This window comes from Misgurnus anguillicaudatus, chromosome 5 (genome assembly GCF_027580225.2).
Source record: "Misgurnus anguillicaudatus chromosome 5, ASM2758022v2, whole genome shotgun sequence".
Lineage (NCBI taxonomy): Eukaryota > Metazoa > Chordata > Actinopteri > Cypriniformes > Cobitidae > Misgurnus > Misgurnus anguillicaudatus.
Genome location: NC_073341.2, coordinates 9666660 through 9682851, shown reverse-complemented (window position 1 = coordinate 9682851; position 16192 = coordinate 9666660). Strand labels below are relative to the sequence as shown.

The following is a 16192-nucleotide window of genomic DNA, read 5'->3' as shown; positions in this document are numbered from 1 at the left end:
TGGGCTGAGGGGAGATTTCGTGTTATCAGACGATCTCTGGTGATGGATGCCCCAGTTTTTTTTTAATGTAACCGCTACGCTTTTCAACAAATCAAATACAAATTGTTGCCACTTACATACTTTGCACATTTCTATAATATCGGTAACTTTCTCCAGGTTATTTTCCCGGCGAATAGAGCAAGCAGCTACGTTTGGGGTCCGAAGTTCATGACGTATTTGTTGCCTTCATCCAATAGCGTGCGTGGAAAAGTTTCGGTGTTGATGACGCGTGTCAACACACTGGCGAGTTTTGCAGGAAAGATTGAACTTGTTAACTAATTTTAGCCACTAATGCAGTTTAAATATTCAGTTTGACACAAAATGTGAAAGTAGAGGTAACATTGCCCATTCTTGCTGTTTTTAATTTATATAACCATCTTTGTCATGTACTGTCATTTTTTTTGTAATTTTTAATAAATACACCGTTCTATTTTTTACACCGTTCTGATTTCATACATTTGATCTGTGTTATCGCTTGGAAACACAACGTCAAAAAAACGAGACAGACAGAAAGAAAGAAATGTCAAAAAATGAAGTGCTGCATGCATGTATTTGAGGATAGTGGACCCACCATTCCCTTCACAGGCACAAGTTGGCAGAAATTGATTAAATCAGTGTTTTTGTGGAAAGACCTTGAATGCAGAGAAAGCATTATACAAGAACACAGGCATACAAGTTACAAAGCCAGGATCCTACAAACAAGTTAGTCAAACTAGCTAACACTGGCTACCAGAGGGAGTGCTACAGCCATTTCACAAATATCACAAAGATATAAAGCGCACAAAGGAGAAGAGAGGAAGTTTTTATTAAAGAAACTGCAAAGGAAGGTTGATCTTATATTGTATAGACATGCAGTGAAGAAAGTAGTATGGTTTACAGTAGTATAAATAAAATATGCAATGTTTTAGCAGTAGCCTTTAAATAGCAGACCAAAAATGCACCATAGACAAATGGTTTAAGATTATTATAACAGTTACATAGAAAATCGCCGGGGGATGGTGACATATACAGTGTATATATATACACATGTGCAGTGTAGTAAAAGTAAAAGAGTAGTACAAATGTAGATGCAGTGTATTAACAGTAATATAATAAAAACAACCTACAAAATTTACCTTTTCAATTATGGCATCGTTATTATCAACAAAACCAGACACCTGGGGTCTCATTTATAAATCCTTACTAAAAGTCTGCGTACGGACAAAAGCCAAAAATGGTATACGCCAAAAAATATTACGTCAAAACACAGCACTGTTCCCTTTATAAATCACAGATCACCTGCAATTCTTCATACATGAATCATTCTCAGGTCCCACCCTGCAAGCACATCTCCCATTAAGTTTTCTATAGATCACAACCTTTGCGTAGAACTGGCGCACGCACAAAACAGGGCTGGAAATGTGCGTACACCAGTTCCCACGCAAAGGTTGTGATCTATAAAAAAACTTAATGGGAGAACAGGGTTGCAGGGTGGGACCTGAGGATGATTCATGTATGAACACTTGCAGGTGATCCCTTGTCAAAAAATCCTATTAGAATTTCATAGAATCTTGTAGGATTCTAAAGGATTCTTAAAATCCTATTGGACATTCAGATATATTTTAGTGGATTTTAACTTTGTCTTGTAGGATTCTAAAGGATTCTTAAAATCCTATTGGACATTCAGATATATTTTAGTGGATTTTAACTTTGTCTTGTAGGATTCTAAAGGATTCTTAAAATCCTATTGGACATTCGGATATATTTTAGTGGATTTTAACTTTGTCTTGTAGGATTCTAAAGGATTCTTAAAATCCTATTGGACATTCAGATATATTTTAGTGGATTTTAACTTTGTCTTGAAGGATTCTAAAGGATTCTTAAAATCCTATTGGACATTCAGATATATTTTAGTGGATTTTAACTTTGTCTTGTAGGATTCTAAAGGATTCTTAAAATCCTATTGGACATTCAGATATATTTTAGTGGATTTTAACTTTGTCTTGTAGGATTCTAAAGGATTCTTAAAATCCTATTGGACATTCGGATATATTTTAGTGGATTTTAACTTTGTCTTGTAGGATTCTAAAGGATTCTTAAAATCCTATTGGACATTCAGATATATTTTAGTGGATTTTAACTTTGTCTTGAAGGATTCTAAAGGATTCTTAAAATCCTATTGGACATTCAGATATATTTTAGTGGATTTTAACTTTGTCTTGTAGGATTCTAAAGGATTCTTAAAATCCTATTGGACATTCAGATATATTTTAGGGGATTTTAATTTGTCCTGTATGATTCTAAAGGATTATACAATCCTATTGGACATTCAGATTTATTTTAGTGGATTTTCAGTGTATCCTTTAGGATTGTATTTGATTTAACAAATCCTGTTTGACATTGTTATACACCCTATCGAAATTTCATTTTGACCTATAGGATCATATTTGACTTATTAGATTTCTATTATATAAGAAATCACACATGTAGTTAACTGCAAAGAGCAGCAGTAAAACATAATAATAATAATAATAATAATAATAACAACAAAAGTAACAATAAATTGTGTCTTTCTCAAGTAATCATAATAAAATACAAATAAAATAATTTGTATATTTATACATAAAATGTCTACACTTCCCTATCACACTTTGTAATCATTAACATTGGGCATAGGCATCCTTTGTCCTGTTCAAAAACTTCAGCAGTTTGAGGGTTCTGGCTATGAAGTACAGCTATGGCCAAATCTCGCGAGATGTTGGGTTTAGCTGAAATCAGCGCTCGTTCGGCGAGAGCTCACGAGATTTTGGACGCAGCTGTAAGCCGGCTAGTATCCCTTGTCAAAAAATCCTATTAGAATTTCATAGAATCTTGTAGGATTCTAAAGGATTCTTAAAATCCTATTGGACATTCAGATATATTTTAGTGGATTTTAACTTTGTCTTGTAGGATTCTAAAGGATTCTTAAAATCCTATTGGACATTCAGATATATTTTAGTGGATTTTAACTTTGTCTTGTAGGATTCTAAAGGATTCTTAAAATCCTATTGGACATTCAGATATATTTTAGTGGATTTTAACTTTGTCTTGTAGGATTCTAAAGGATTCTTAAAATCCTATTGGACATTCGGATATATTTTAGTGGATTTTAACTTTGTCTTGTAGGATTCTAAAGGATTCTTAAAATCCTATTGGACATTCAGATATATTTTAGTGGATTTTAACTTTGTCTTGAAGGATTCTAAAGGATTCTTAAAATCCTATTGGACATTCAGATATATTTTAGTGGATTTTAACTTTGTCTTGTAGGATTCTAAAGGATTCTTAAAATCCTATTGGACATTCAGATATATTTTAGGGGATTTTAATTTGTCCTGTATGATTCTAAAGGATTATACAATCCTATTGGACATTCAGATTTATTTTAGTGGATTTTCAGTGTATCCTTTAGGATTGTATTTGATTTAACAAATCCTGTTTGACATTGTTATACACCCTATCGAAATTTCATTTTGACCTATAGGATCATATTTGACTTATTAGATTTCTATTATATAAGAAATCACACATGTAGTTAACTGCAAAGAGCAGCAGTAAAACATAATAATAATAATAATAATAATAATAACAACAAAAGTAACAATAAATTGTGTCTTTCTCAAGTAATCATAATAAAATACAAATAAAATAATTTGTATATTTATACATAAAATGTCTACACTTCCCTATCACACTTTGTAGTCATTAACATTGGGCATAGGCATCCTTTGTCCTGTTCAAAAACTTCAGCAGTTTGAGGGTTCTGGCTATGAAGTACAGCTATGGCCAAATCTCGCGAGATGTTGGGTTTAGCTGAAATCAGCGCTCGTTCGGCGAGAGCTCACGAGATTTTGGACGCAGCTGTAAGCCGGCTAGTATCCCTTCTAGCCACAACTCAGTTCGTCTGAATGGAAACTCTGAGGAGCACAAACAACTGGTAAGTGGCTAAGTTGTACTATTTTTTCAATATTTTGCACAGTCTAGAAATGTAAGCGTGTGTAAAATATAATTTGTCAGTATAAGCTACCGTTGTTGTTCCCGTTACCTAGCAACATTCTTAACCGTTATGAAGCGAGCGAGAGAGTATCCGTGCAAAATACGCAAATTCAGGTGATAAAACGTCTCGGTTACTATCGTAACCTCGGTTCCCTGAGAGACGGGAACGAGACATTGCGTCCGCTGACGCTATGGGGAAACTCCTCCCTCTTCCGGTTTCTGAAGCTTTTATTGAACAACGCCAGTGTTCTGGCCAATGCCGCCCATGACAGCCTTATAGGGGCGGGACTTCCGCTACTATATAGCCTGTTTAGGCGGCAAAATACTCAGATTCTTTCGATTGAACGAACAGTAGAGCTGATCTGAGCAGTGACACGGCGGCTTACGCAATGTCTCGTTCCCGTCTCTCAGGGAACCGAGGTTACGATAGTAACCGAGACGTTCCCTTTCGAGAGCGGTCACTCGACATTGCGTCCGCTGACGCTATGGGGAATGTATTCAAACACGCCGTGAGAACAGCGAAGAGCAGCTCCAGTGAAGCTTACTCAAGTCTGTGCACCACAATGCCTGAGTCGGTGCACAATCCCCGTCCAGTCTGTGTAAGCTAACGCACAGTAGATTGGATGCCTGAGTCTCTAGGGACTCAATCCAGAGCTTATACAGAACAGAATGCATACAGTCACAGGCTGCATGTAGGTCTTATTGCAGCCCTACAGCAGATAGCAACCTGTAACATTACAACAGCAACGGCTAGGCCGACCCAATGTGGGCGGTAGCAAGCATATCCACGCAGAGTATTTGCTGGTATTAACATATGATGCACGATGGCCAAGATAGCTAGCGTGAAAGTAAGGAAGAAGCGAAAACGCGGCTCCATATTAATACATCAGCTGTACTGGCCATCCAGTACAAACTATGAAGAGGCGTCGGATAGTGCGACTGCCGAATTAGAATAACACCGCTATGCCAGTGTGGCAGTAATGTGCTGCCCTCATTATCACCTAATGATCCAGTGACCCCAGCTGGATCCCAGCAGCTGACTGCTTAGGTGGAGCAGGGAAATTTCTTAGAATGAGCTGGGCAGGTCACAGCGATCGTTAACAAATGCCACAGCCCATCTCTGAAGCATAAAGAGTTGCTCTAACAGTAATGTCAGAGCGGAGTGCTTAGATAAATGTATAACACTCATACCGGGCACAGCTCACATCAGCTAGATGGGAAGGTAGAATGCAACCGTCTATGCTCTAACTGCGCTGAGGGTGGTTTTGGCACATATAGTCCCTTAAGGGCATGTACAGCCCATGACGGCACTAAAATATGCAAATGATTGGCCACTTCTCTCACTTAAGAGAATTAATTGTGCCTGGCCACTGCGCACCCAAGGCACCAGCATGAAATGCAGCGATAGCTGCATGAAAAACCTTTGGGGTAGACAGCCCACTTTTCCTTCATCTGTGCACTGCTGCAAAGATAGAACATTCGACACGTGACAGTGCAACGGGTCGTAGTCATTGCTTCACACCATTACAGGTGCTGCGTAAAGAGGGCGTCTTGTAGAAAGGGCTCGCTGTCCTTACTGATTTTGCGTGTATAAGCAGCAAAACCAAAGTAGGGCAACACGTAACCGCTGGCACTTGGCCGAGCACAACGTGTTTCATACAAAGCGTAACTCTGATAAGGACAAAGCTTACACTTTCCACCATCATGTACTGATTCATTATGTCCAAACAATCTCAAACATTCTAAAGTCCTTAACAGCCCTTAAGTCTGTGTCGCATTTGCGGCAGCCAGGACATGAGCTGCTTAATGAAGAGCAGGCGCAAATTCCTGTCTGGTACAGCAGGTAGTGCGCTGTGAACTTGTAAGCCGGTCCACCACGGAGGCGTTCGTCACCAGCACAGCAGTGTCTCGGGTGGAATATCTCAGAGCAGACTCATATCCAGAGTGCTCCTGAGAGGGACGGCTCGCATGAAGCACATAAACGTAAAGCTGGCATGCACACTGTGCTTATATGCTCACACGCACGCAAGCAGAAACTACTTTAATCAAAGGAGTGTGTCTGTGGCTGGTTGGTACAGTCCCAAACGGGCAATAAGATAGCAGGATGCGCATTACACTCAGCTAAGAGGGAACAGCGTTACACCCTGTGAATGTGTGCGGGTCTACATAAAGCCTGCTATAAGCACCACCGGCGCGGCTAGTAGTCTCCTATCACAACAGAGGTCATAGTAAAGGGTGAGAGAATAGTGGCTGCACAAGCTGTTCTACCTCTCTCGTCAGGTAACAACTATATTACCCGTTCGCAAACTCCAGACTCAGTAAAGGCGCACTGCGCCGATTCTGCGACAGGTCTGCACAGCTGGGGTGGTCTGTGTCGAATCAAATTGGCAGCCGCTCTGGGTAATAGTATATACAAATACCCTATAAAGCGGGTGTTCATAATTCTCTCCCTTCTGTATCACAGCGGCGTTAGCCAAGGGAGGAATTGAGTGCTGTACAGGGTAAGGTAATGGGCTAAACACTGCCGAGCGATCGGGATGTTGTAGCTCCATATTGACATGTTTGCAGTGGCTCCGATCACACATGCGTGTGCCTATTATAGTATATGTTGTCAGCCGTGGAACAAGCCTGCTGCTAAACATAGGTGTGTGAGCCACCCATCATATGGAGACGTTACAAACCCATGACAAATCATAATGGCGCCGAGCGAGCCATATGTGCCTGAGAGGCTGCTGTAGGGCCACAGGGGTTGTGTGTTCAGACATGCACTGTTGGCCGACCAGTCAAACCTGTCACAGCTCACCGCTTGGATGGCTGAATGTAGGATACAAGTGCAGATTCGACTCCACGCATCTGGGACATTTCTGTAAGGGATTGCAGCGCACAGGATTCCAGTTACATATTGTGTGGCATAAAGCAATGGTGTGTTACACAGAGCCATGGAAGAACAGAGCTTGGTTCTGCAATAGCACCGAGCGAGGAGATACACTCCTTATACACTGGAACGGATAGTAACCGGTCGTCTGTGCGTGTCGGGTGCCAGTTACATACTGTGTGCTTTGAAGCAAGGTTGCCATTTAATAGAGTTTGTTAACGGCTGTACAGTGATGTTGCAAACTCCTGAACTGTACCACACAGTGCACAACCCAGACGCGTGTGAATCATCTAGCGGAGTGATCCGCTGAAGGGTACTGGTTCACTTGCTGCACATAGAGCCATATAAAAACCAAGTCTGGGTCTGCAGTGGCTTGCTGCTTTGTGCAAGGTCGGATGCAGAACCCGAGAGAAAGAGACACACTTCCTTAAGAATGAACAACTTAGTAACAGCTCGCCACGCGCACGCAGGGAGTCAGATACCTGTGTTTGTAGTGAGATATTGCCTGAACACTGCATGGATGTGTAAGGCACGATAGTAATCCTCTGTTGGTACAGCAACATAACTCCTAAAAGTTTACATCCACATCGGCTCACTGCATTCAGCCAGGGAGCTAAGAGCAAGATGAGTGAGGAGAGAGATAGCCTTCTATTCAATGTCAATATACATAAATAGCCAGGCGTGTAGGCTGCTATTAAAGATGTGTATATATACAAATATATGTATGAGTATATATATATATAAATATATATAGTGTCAAGCAGTACAAGAGTCTATTTAATGCAGATATACATTAATAGCCAGGCGTGTAGGCTGCTATTAATGCATAAATATAAATATACGTATGAGTATATATAGTTTCAAGCAGTACAATGAGTCTCTATTCAATGCAGATATACATTAATAGCCAGGCATGTAGGCTGCTATTACTGTATAAATATATATAAATATACGTATGAGTATATATATATATATATATATAGTGGAATGGAGTACAATAAGCCTCTATTCAATGCAAATATACATTAATAGCCAGGCGTATAGGCTGCTATAAGAAATGTATAAATATATATACGTATATGAAAGAATATATATATAAAGTGCAATGCGTAAGTATAGAGCAACGTTGCCACCAATCGGGGGCGTGCGAGATGCATTGTGCACTGCTTAGATGTGTGTATGTGTGTCGAGACAGATCGCTGTGCGAAGCGAGCGGCCACACTCAACACACTTCGCTATACTCGGTCTGTCCCCATTGCTCTGCAGCTCGTGTGTAACGGATGCATGGTGAGCGGGGTTGAGCACTGTGAGTTGTGCATTGCGTTTTGATACGGATCGCTACTCAGTGCGAAGGATCAAACCCGACATTATCCTCCCCCCTTTTTCTTTGCAGCGCGTGTATAACGGGCACATTCAGAGTATGGCTGAGCGCAGCGCGCTGAGTATCCTCCGTAAGAGCTGTATATTGCTAAATATATGGTCTCAATTGGCACATAGTTGAAAGAGGACAAGTGCAGAGGGAATGTCAACAGGGCACAGAAGGATGTTGTTGTGCTGATTGGTAGCTCGCTGCCCGTCAGCGGCCATTGCACACAACATCTGAAAGCATTTAAGCATAGCCAACACATATTCCCGTCGTCACCCGAAACAGATGAGGGGCGTGAATGTGTGTGTGGTGTGTGATGCGGTACCATCACTGATCATACGAAGAGCAATAAGTGTAGCATGGATAACAGGCACAAGTATAACTCTCTGTATACGTAACGTTTCTTCTCGTATAATTTTTGCGGCAGCTTAGACACATTAATGGTGTATTGCTGCCCCCCTCAGTACGACCGAAGAATAGCAGGTCCTTGTGAACGTATGACGCTACGCAAAATAGCGCGCGTAGTGACGTGGCCAAAATGGGCGCGACTCACGCGGGACAGCCGAGGCGAGCATAATGTTATGTTAGGCCAGCCGCTGTGCTAATGGCTGAAACGTTTAAAACCAGCCAGAGCGCACTGTATACACACAAAGAAGCCAAGGAAAATATTAAGTTACATCCACACAAGCGTCACAGACGGCCATGTCTATGAAAGGAGCCGTCTGCACGCTGTGCTCGCATGCGACCGGTCCCGAAGGGGGTCGTGCATGCTAGCACTGGCCGAAGTGTGTTAAATTACAAAGCAGACACCAGGGTGGGGGTCTAATCATGTAAGGGGAGCGGCCGAAGCACGCTATAAGTACAAGACAAACATATATGAGAGGGTATTGCAACGGTATGTATTGTGCACACTGTGGCATTTTCCGCACTGCGTAGGTGGGGAAAGGAAGCCTTGTGTCTTTCCCGCGTCCGTAACCTCGGATACCCCGGGGGTATGAGGCTAATAGGGCGGGTACGTTACCGTGGAACGCACGCGACGTTCTCCTCAGTTTGACAGCATTGCCACCAACGGCGCTCTGGCGGCGGTGGTTTGCTGCCGAGAACGCAATTATTCGATATATCTCGGAGTCCATTAGATATACGGTTCTTCACTCGAGGAGCGAAGCTCAAAATCCTTGTAAAATTCTGCCGGAACGCGTGTAAGGGACGCGATCCTTGCGTCCCTCACAAGTGCGACGATCTACGGCGAGACGCTTCAGTCACGGTGAAGAGAAAGAATCTGAGTATTTTGCCGCCCAAACAGGCTACACAGCAGTGGAAGTCCAGCCCCCACAAGGCTGCCATGGGCGGCACCGGCCAGAACACTGGCGTTGTTCAATAAAAGCTTCAGAAACCGGAAGAGGGAGGAGTTTCCCCATAGCGTCAGCGGACGCAATGTCGAGTGACCGCTCTCGAAAGGGAACGACAAAACTGGATAGGCATTAAATGTTTGTTGTAACTAATGATAAGTTATCGACCTTTTTTGTTGATGTTAGTTCATAACAGCTTTGCTGCACGTCAAAGAGCTTGCGTCACTTTTCTCAAACTGAACTCGCCTTTTTAACCAGAATAGAGGTAACTACAAACAAAGTTTTACAATTGTTATATTATTATAAGAGAGAGCCATGGTAAACTATTATGGACACCGCAGTTATGTCTAATGTTACTGTCTTTTCTCCGTGCATGGGAAAGAAAAGTCATACTTTATGTGAACACGTGAATGAACAAACACCAGTCAGCGCGTGGCTCAGCACGTCAGCTTGTTGTTCTCTAATATAAATCTAGTGTATAAAGTACTAATGGTTTAAATGTGGTAACTTTCAAGCTTCAGCTGATAAGAATACAGTTAACACTTCATTTTAACAACACTAACACTTCATGCGATCTGTTCACTACATTGTAAGAGAGTTTTCTTGGTTATTTCATGCAATTCATTCAATCAGCCATTAAAGGTCTCAAATTGTGTAGCAACCAACCTACTTAAAGTATATTACTATGTATGTCGACAGATCTGTTTTTTATAAAACTGTACAATTCTACTTTCTCAAATCTCTAAAGTAGGCTATGAACAGAATTTACAACTAATGACATTATTTATTAATTTTGGTTTGTTAAAATATGTTTTCTATTTCTTTATTTTATAGGCTACGTCAAAAATGAATTCCATATGGAACTTAGTGGAAGACCATCTCCCAGAAATGTGCAGATGAATGTAAGATGTCAAAAAGGCACCACAGTCATTGTTTGTGAAAATTACTGCTTTGCATTAAATGATATTTCACGGTAATGTAATATAGATTTTTTTACCTTTTGAAAGTAACAAATATAATATGATTACAGTATGTAATAAAATAATTACAGTTATAAGCATTTGTCACTGTGTCTGTTATGTTTTACCTGTTAAAACAGTGCGTAAACAAATGGTCACTAATACTCTATTCAAAATAGGTAAGAAATTGTTTTGTTTAAACACAGCATAATTACAAAGTATGGTTTTAATTGTTTTCTTATTAACACAAAAAACAACATGACTACTCTTTCTGCTTCCTCCACCAGCCTTAGAGCAGCTGTTCATGTATAACTCCGTGGTAGAGCATTGCGTTTGCAATGCAAAAGGTCATCGTGGGTTTGAACCCAGGGAACACAAATACTGATACAAATAATAAGCAGCTTGTAATGCACTTTAAGTTGCTTTGGATAAAAGCGTCTCCAAATGCATAAATATTATATATTTACACATGATGTAACCCCAGGACTCAGGGGCGTCGGACTGGGGGTAAAACCAGTACTGATTACCAGGGCCCCAAAGGAAGAGAGGGCCCTTGAAAGTCTGGAATATATTATGGGGGTGGGGCATTGGGGCCCATCAAGACTGCCTATGCATAGGGCCCAAGATCTTGTGCAACGCCCCTGCCCCAGGTTGACCACCGTGAAACATGCATGCATTAGGTGGACAACTTTATCCAAAGCATATACTTTTTATTAGTATGTGTGCTCCTTGGTTATTTAGCTCATAACCTCTTATAAGCCTTGTTTGTTTTATTTTTTATGTATATACACTGTAAAACCTAACAGTGTAAGTCACTAAACGAAATTAGTTTATTTAACTTATTATTTTTTAAAGTTAATTTCACTTAATAAAAACTGTGATATGAACTCAAAAACTGCAAATGATTAACCATAACTTAAACCAAATAAGTAAGCAACAGCCAGGACACAGATATGAAGAGCAACAGGTAAGCACTGCAAACTCTTTCAACCTTTTTAAAGCATCTTTAAACTTTAAAAACGTGTTTGTCGTGACTCTACATTGTAATACTCACCCGGTTACAGTAATTTGTGTAATGTTGGACATACGATGAAACAACGCGACATTGCCACAGCAATTTGACCTCAGACTCATTTTTATCAGCAGATTAGTGTGCTTTGAGTACATCACAGTTCTGTAAGTGAAAAAATAATTCATATTTATGTGTGTTTCTTTCTCAGTAAGGACTAACTTTAACTGACTGTCTGTCTGTCTGTCTGTCTGTCTGTTCTCAACCAAACGGTCATTCAAGACCTTTTAAAGGTAACGTTACCACATTTATTCATTCATTTATTATGTTTTGAGTACACCACAGTTGTGAAAAATGTATTCATATTTATGTGTTTCTTACTGTTTAGCACAAACATTTCCCGTGCAAGTTTGAATCTCTCTCACTAAGGACTAATTGACTGGCTGTCTGTTCTCGACCAAACGGTCATTCTTACTCATAAAAACCTTTAAAGGTAACGTTACCCCATTTATTTGTTCATTTATTATGTTTAGTACACCACAGTTCTTTCAATTGAAAATATTTGTGTGTGTTTTCTTACTGTTTAGCACAAGTGTGTCCCGCGCAAGTTTGAATTTCTCTCAGTAAGGACTGACGGACGGCCATTCACTCATAAAACCTTTTAAAGGTAACATTACCACATTTATTATGTTTAGTACATCACACTGCTTTCATTGGGAAATTAATTCATATTTGTGTGTGTTTTCTTACTGTTTAGCACAAGTGTTTCCCACGCAAATTTGAAGTTCTCTCAGTAAGGACTGACGGGTGGCCATTCACTCATAAAACCTTTTAAAGGTAACGTTACCACATTTATTATGTTGTGAGTATACTACAGTTCTGTATAGGGATGGGCACGAGTACTCGAACGTGGCATTGATGATCGATCACGAAAACGATGATCATGCGGCTTTATTTATTTATTTATTGTGGATATGACGGCAATGGATGTCTGGTTAGCATTACAAGCGCATGTGGTAGTAAAGGCTGGGTCTGAAGATGCCTGTTTGACGTTGTGTTGAGCTATGCAGACCGGCGTATGACATCAGTAACGTTACCATGCATGATTAAAAAACAAACAGATAATTCCGCGCACCCGCCGTGCACGCGGCAACCCCTCGATCCGCGCAATGCGCGGCAACTCGCCGATCCCGGGAAGCCGGTCACACCTCACATCACTGAGGCATTATGGTTTAAAAAGATGCCCTGATTTTCAGAAATACAGTCAGTCAGGTGCAAAAGTACAGCGCCGTCAAAAGTTCAATGGGTTATCATCTCATATTTAAACATCAATGTAAAAAGATACCAGAGAGCCATACGAGCATTTAACATTACATATTGACTGAGAACAGGTAAGGGGACGACACGCCACAGCTAATCGCTAAAATAATAGCAAAACACTTAAAGCTGCTTAATGTTATGAAGCTTGTGCTTTGACTGGACATGTTTAAAAGGGCGCTGTTTATGGTGCACATCCACAACGGGAGTTAAACTTTCTGTACATAACTTAGTTGAAAACTTAGTTGAAGTCTAGCATTTTATGCAGATAGATGCACAATGTACATTTGTTTTATAAAGGCTTACTATATTTAGAGTGCGTCATATAGAAAAGCGGTTTGTGCTTATTAACCCTTTAGATTCACTTATCACACAGCTATTCCTGTTAGAGGTTTCTGTTAAAACATTTAATTAATTAATAATCTAGTATGTGTTCATTGTTCTGTCATAGTTTCTTCAAAATTAAGTTTTATTTCAGTGTTTTAAATAAAAATATTTTCATTTTCACCATGACGTGTACGCCCCGCCCCTTTGATTGCCCCGCCCCAGTTAATCGAGTACTTGTTCTTCAGACCTATGTATTAATCGAAATGACATAAATGCACATCCCTAGTTCTGTAAGTGGAAAAGTAATTCATATTTGTGTGTTTTCTCCCAGGTTAGCACGAATGCATCCAGCATAATTTTGGATTTTTACCATTGAGGAGACTGGCTGACTGTTCTCAACCAACCATCATTCACTAACAAAAACTTTAAAGGTACCACATTGATTTAAGTTGTTAGTATACCACAGTTCTGTTAGTGAAACATTTAATCATACTTTTGTGTTTTCTCACAGGTAAGTATGAACGTGTCTAGAGCAGTTTTGGATCTTTACCATTGAGGAGGTTGACTGACTTTCATCTACCAACCGTCATTAACACAACAAAAACTAAAGAAATGTTACTACAAGTGGACCTATTCAGTTACTCATTATGCTGTGAGTACACCACAATTTTATCAGTGAAACAATAATGTTTGTGTTTTCTCAATGCTTGGCATAGACAAATGTGACCCTGTGTAATTTGGAAATTTCATGGGAAAAGTGTACGTCTTAAAAATGTTTAAATGTCATTTGAGTTAAGGATTTATTAAAAGTGTACAATACACTGAGTCTATTAAAGTCATAAAGGAATACTTGATATATTTCATAAGGAATGTGTAAATCTAATATTAGTTTTAATGTGAATTTGGACAGAAAATCAAACCTTTGTTTTATGTTTAAAACAATGTTTGTAAAATAAATGATTGTTTAATAAACTGTAATAATTTTACCCTTTTCTGTCATAATTTTTTATACTAATGTTTGGTTTAAGGCAATCGGTTTTCTCAAACGGTTTAAGTTGAGTTAACTTTTCGGGTTTTACAGTGTAATAACAATGTACAAAATCAAAAAGAGGAAAGCATATTTTAAGAAACAAAAATTTTAATTGGATCCCATTAAAATCCTCCACAAATTATCCTAAAGGATATTTTTGTTGTGTCTTAAAATCCTTTAGAAATATCCTCTAATAGAATCCTATAGGATTTTTTCTAATGGAATCCCATAGATTTTTTGTAATGGAATCCTTTAGGGTTTTTCTAATGAAATCCTATAAGATTTTTCTAATGGAATCCTGTAGAATTTTCTAATGGAATCAAATAAGATTTTTCTAATGGAATCCCATAAGATTTTTCTAATGGAATCCTGTAAGATTTTTCTAATGGAATCCTGTAAGATTTTTCTAATGGAATCCTATAGGATTTTCTAATGGAACGGTTCCAAAATATGATAGAAATTCTAATTGGATTCCTGTACAGGATTCTTATTAAAAATCCTATAGGATTTTTTGACAAGGGATCTGTGATTTATAAAGAGAAAAGTGCTTTGTTTTATAAGTCTTAATATTTTTTTTTTTTTTGACGTATGCCATTTTTGCCTTTTGTGCATATGTAGACTTTTAGTAAGGATCATACGCACAGTTTTATAAATGAGACCCCTAAACGATGTGAAACTGGTTTATTACCCATCTTAAAGGAATAGTCTACTCATTTTCAATATTAAAATATGTTATTACCTTAACTAAGAATTGTTGATATATCCCTCTATCATCTGTGTGCGTGCACGTAAGCGCTGGAGCGCCCTGCGACACATCGATAGCATTTAGCTTAGCCCCATTCATTCAATGGTACCACTCAGAGATAAAGTTAGAAGTGACCAAACACATCAACGTTTTTCCTATTTAAGACGAGTAGTTATACGAGCAAGTTTGGTGGTACAAAATAAAACGTAGCGCTTTTCTAAGCGGATTTAAAAGAGGAACTATATTTTATGGCGTAATAGCACTTTTGTGAGTACTTCGACTCTGCGCAGTAACACCCTCCCTCTCCCATTAAGAGAGGGAGAAGGGGAGCGGACTTTTTAGGCGAGTCAAAGTACTCCCAAAAGTGCTATTACGCCATACAATATAGTTCCTCTTTTAAATCCGCTTAGAAAAGCACTACGTTTTATTTTGTACCACCAAACTTGCTCGTATAACTACTCGTCTTAAATAGGAAAAACGTTGATGTGTTTGGTCACTTCTAACTTTATCTCGGATATTTCTGATATGATATTTCTGATATGGCTAGGAACTATACTCTCATTCTGGCGTAATAATCAAGAACTTTGCTGGCTGCAGGAGGCACAATGAAACACAGTGCCCGAAAATAGTTCTCTGCTATTAAAAGTTACCAGGGGACTATTTTTGGGCAGTGCGTAGTATCACTACGCCTGCTCCAGTCGTAGTACGGCAGCAAAGTCCTTGATTATTACGCCAGAATGAGAGTATAGTTCATATCTGCCTAGAAAATCACAACTTTTAATTTTCTGTCGGTCTTAGTACATGATGTAACTACAGAAGAGTCAAGTTTAAAAATAGGAAAAATATCAAAACTCCATAGGGTGATGCTAATGGTGTAATCAAACTCAATAGATTATGCTAAGCTATGCTACAAGTGGTACCGCCAGACCCGGAGATCAGCTGAATGGATTCCAAAACAGTACAAATCTAATAATGTTTAACTCTGGGGGAGCTGGAAAATTAGGATATTTTCAAAAAAAGTTATGTGTCCCCTTAAAATAAATTAAATGCACACGGACTGAAGTACTTTAAGAGAAGTACTTGTGATGATTCTGGTTCACATCCTCAAAAAATCTCAATGCCAATCAGGTAAACAACTGCATATGTTTCCCGAGCCTCCAAA

At 39.3% G+C, this 16192-nt stretch overlaps 1 long non-coding RNA gene across 6 annotated transcripts; it reads left to right on the top strand.

Annotated features, from left to right (window-relative positions):
• Positions 1-3206: 3206 nt before the first annotated feature.
• Positions 3207-14800, top strand: LOC129423278 (uncharacterized). Of its 6 annotated transcripts, XR_008637690.2 has the most exons (9): positions 3210-3994; positions 10478-10545; positions 10743-10781; positions 10890-11904; positions 12000-12104; positions 12199-12278; positions 12369-12448; positions 13587-13686; positions 13767-14800. It is a non-coding gene; the product is annotated as an uncharacterized lncRNA (long non-coding RNA). The 6 variants fall into 6 exon arrangements; XR_008637687.2 differs by having other exon boundaries at positions 3207-3994; positions 10478-11569; positions 11823-11904; XR_008637688.2 differs by having other exon boundaries at positions 10743-11904.
• Positions 14801-16192: the final 1392 nt, after the last annotated feature.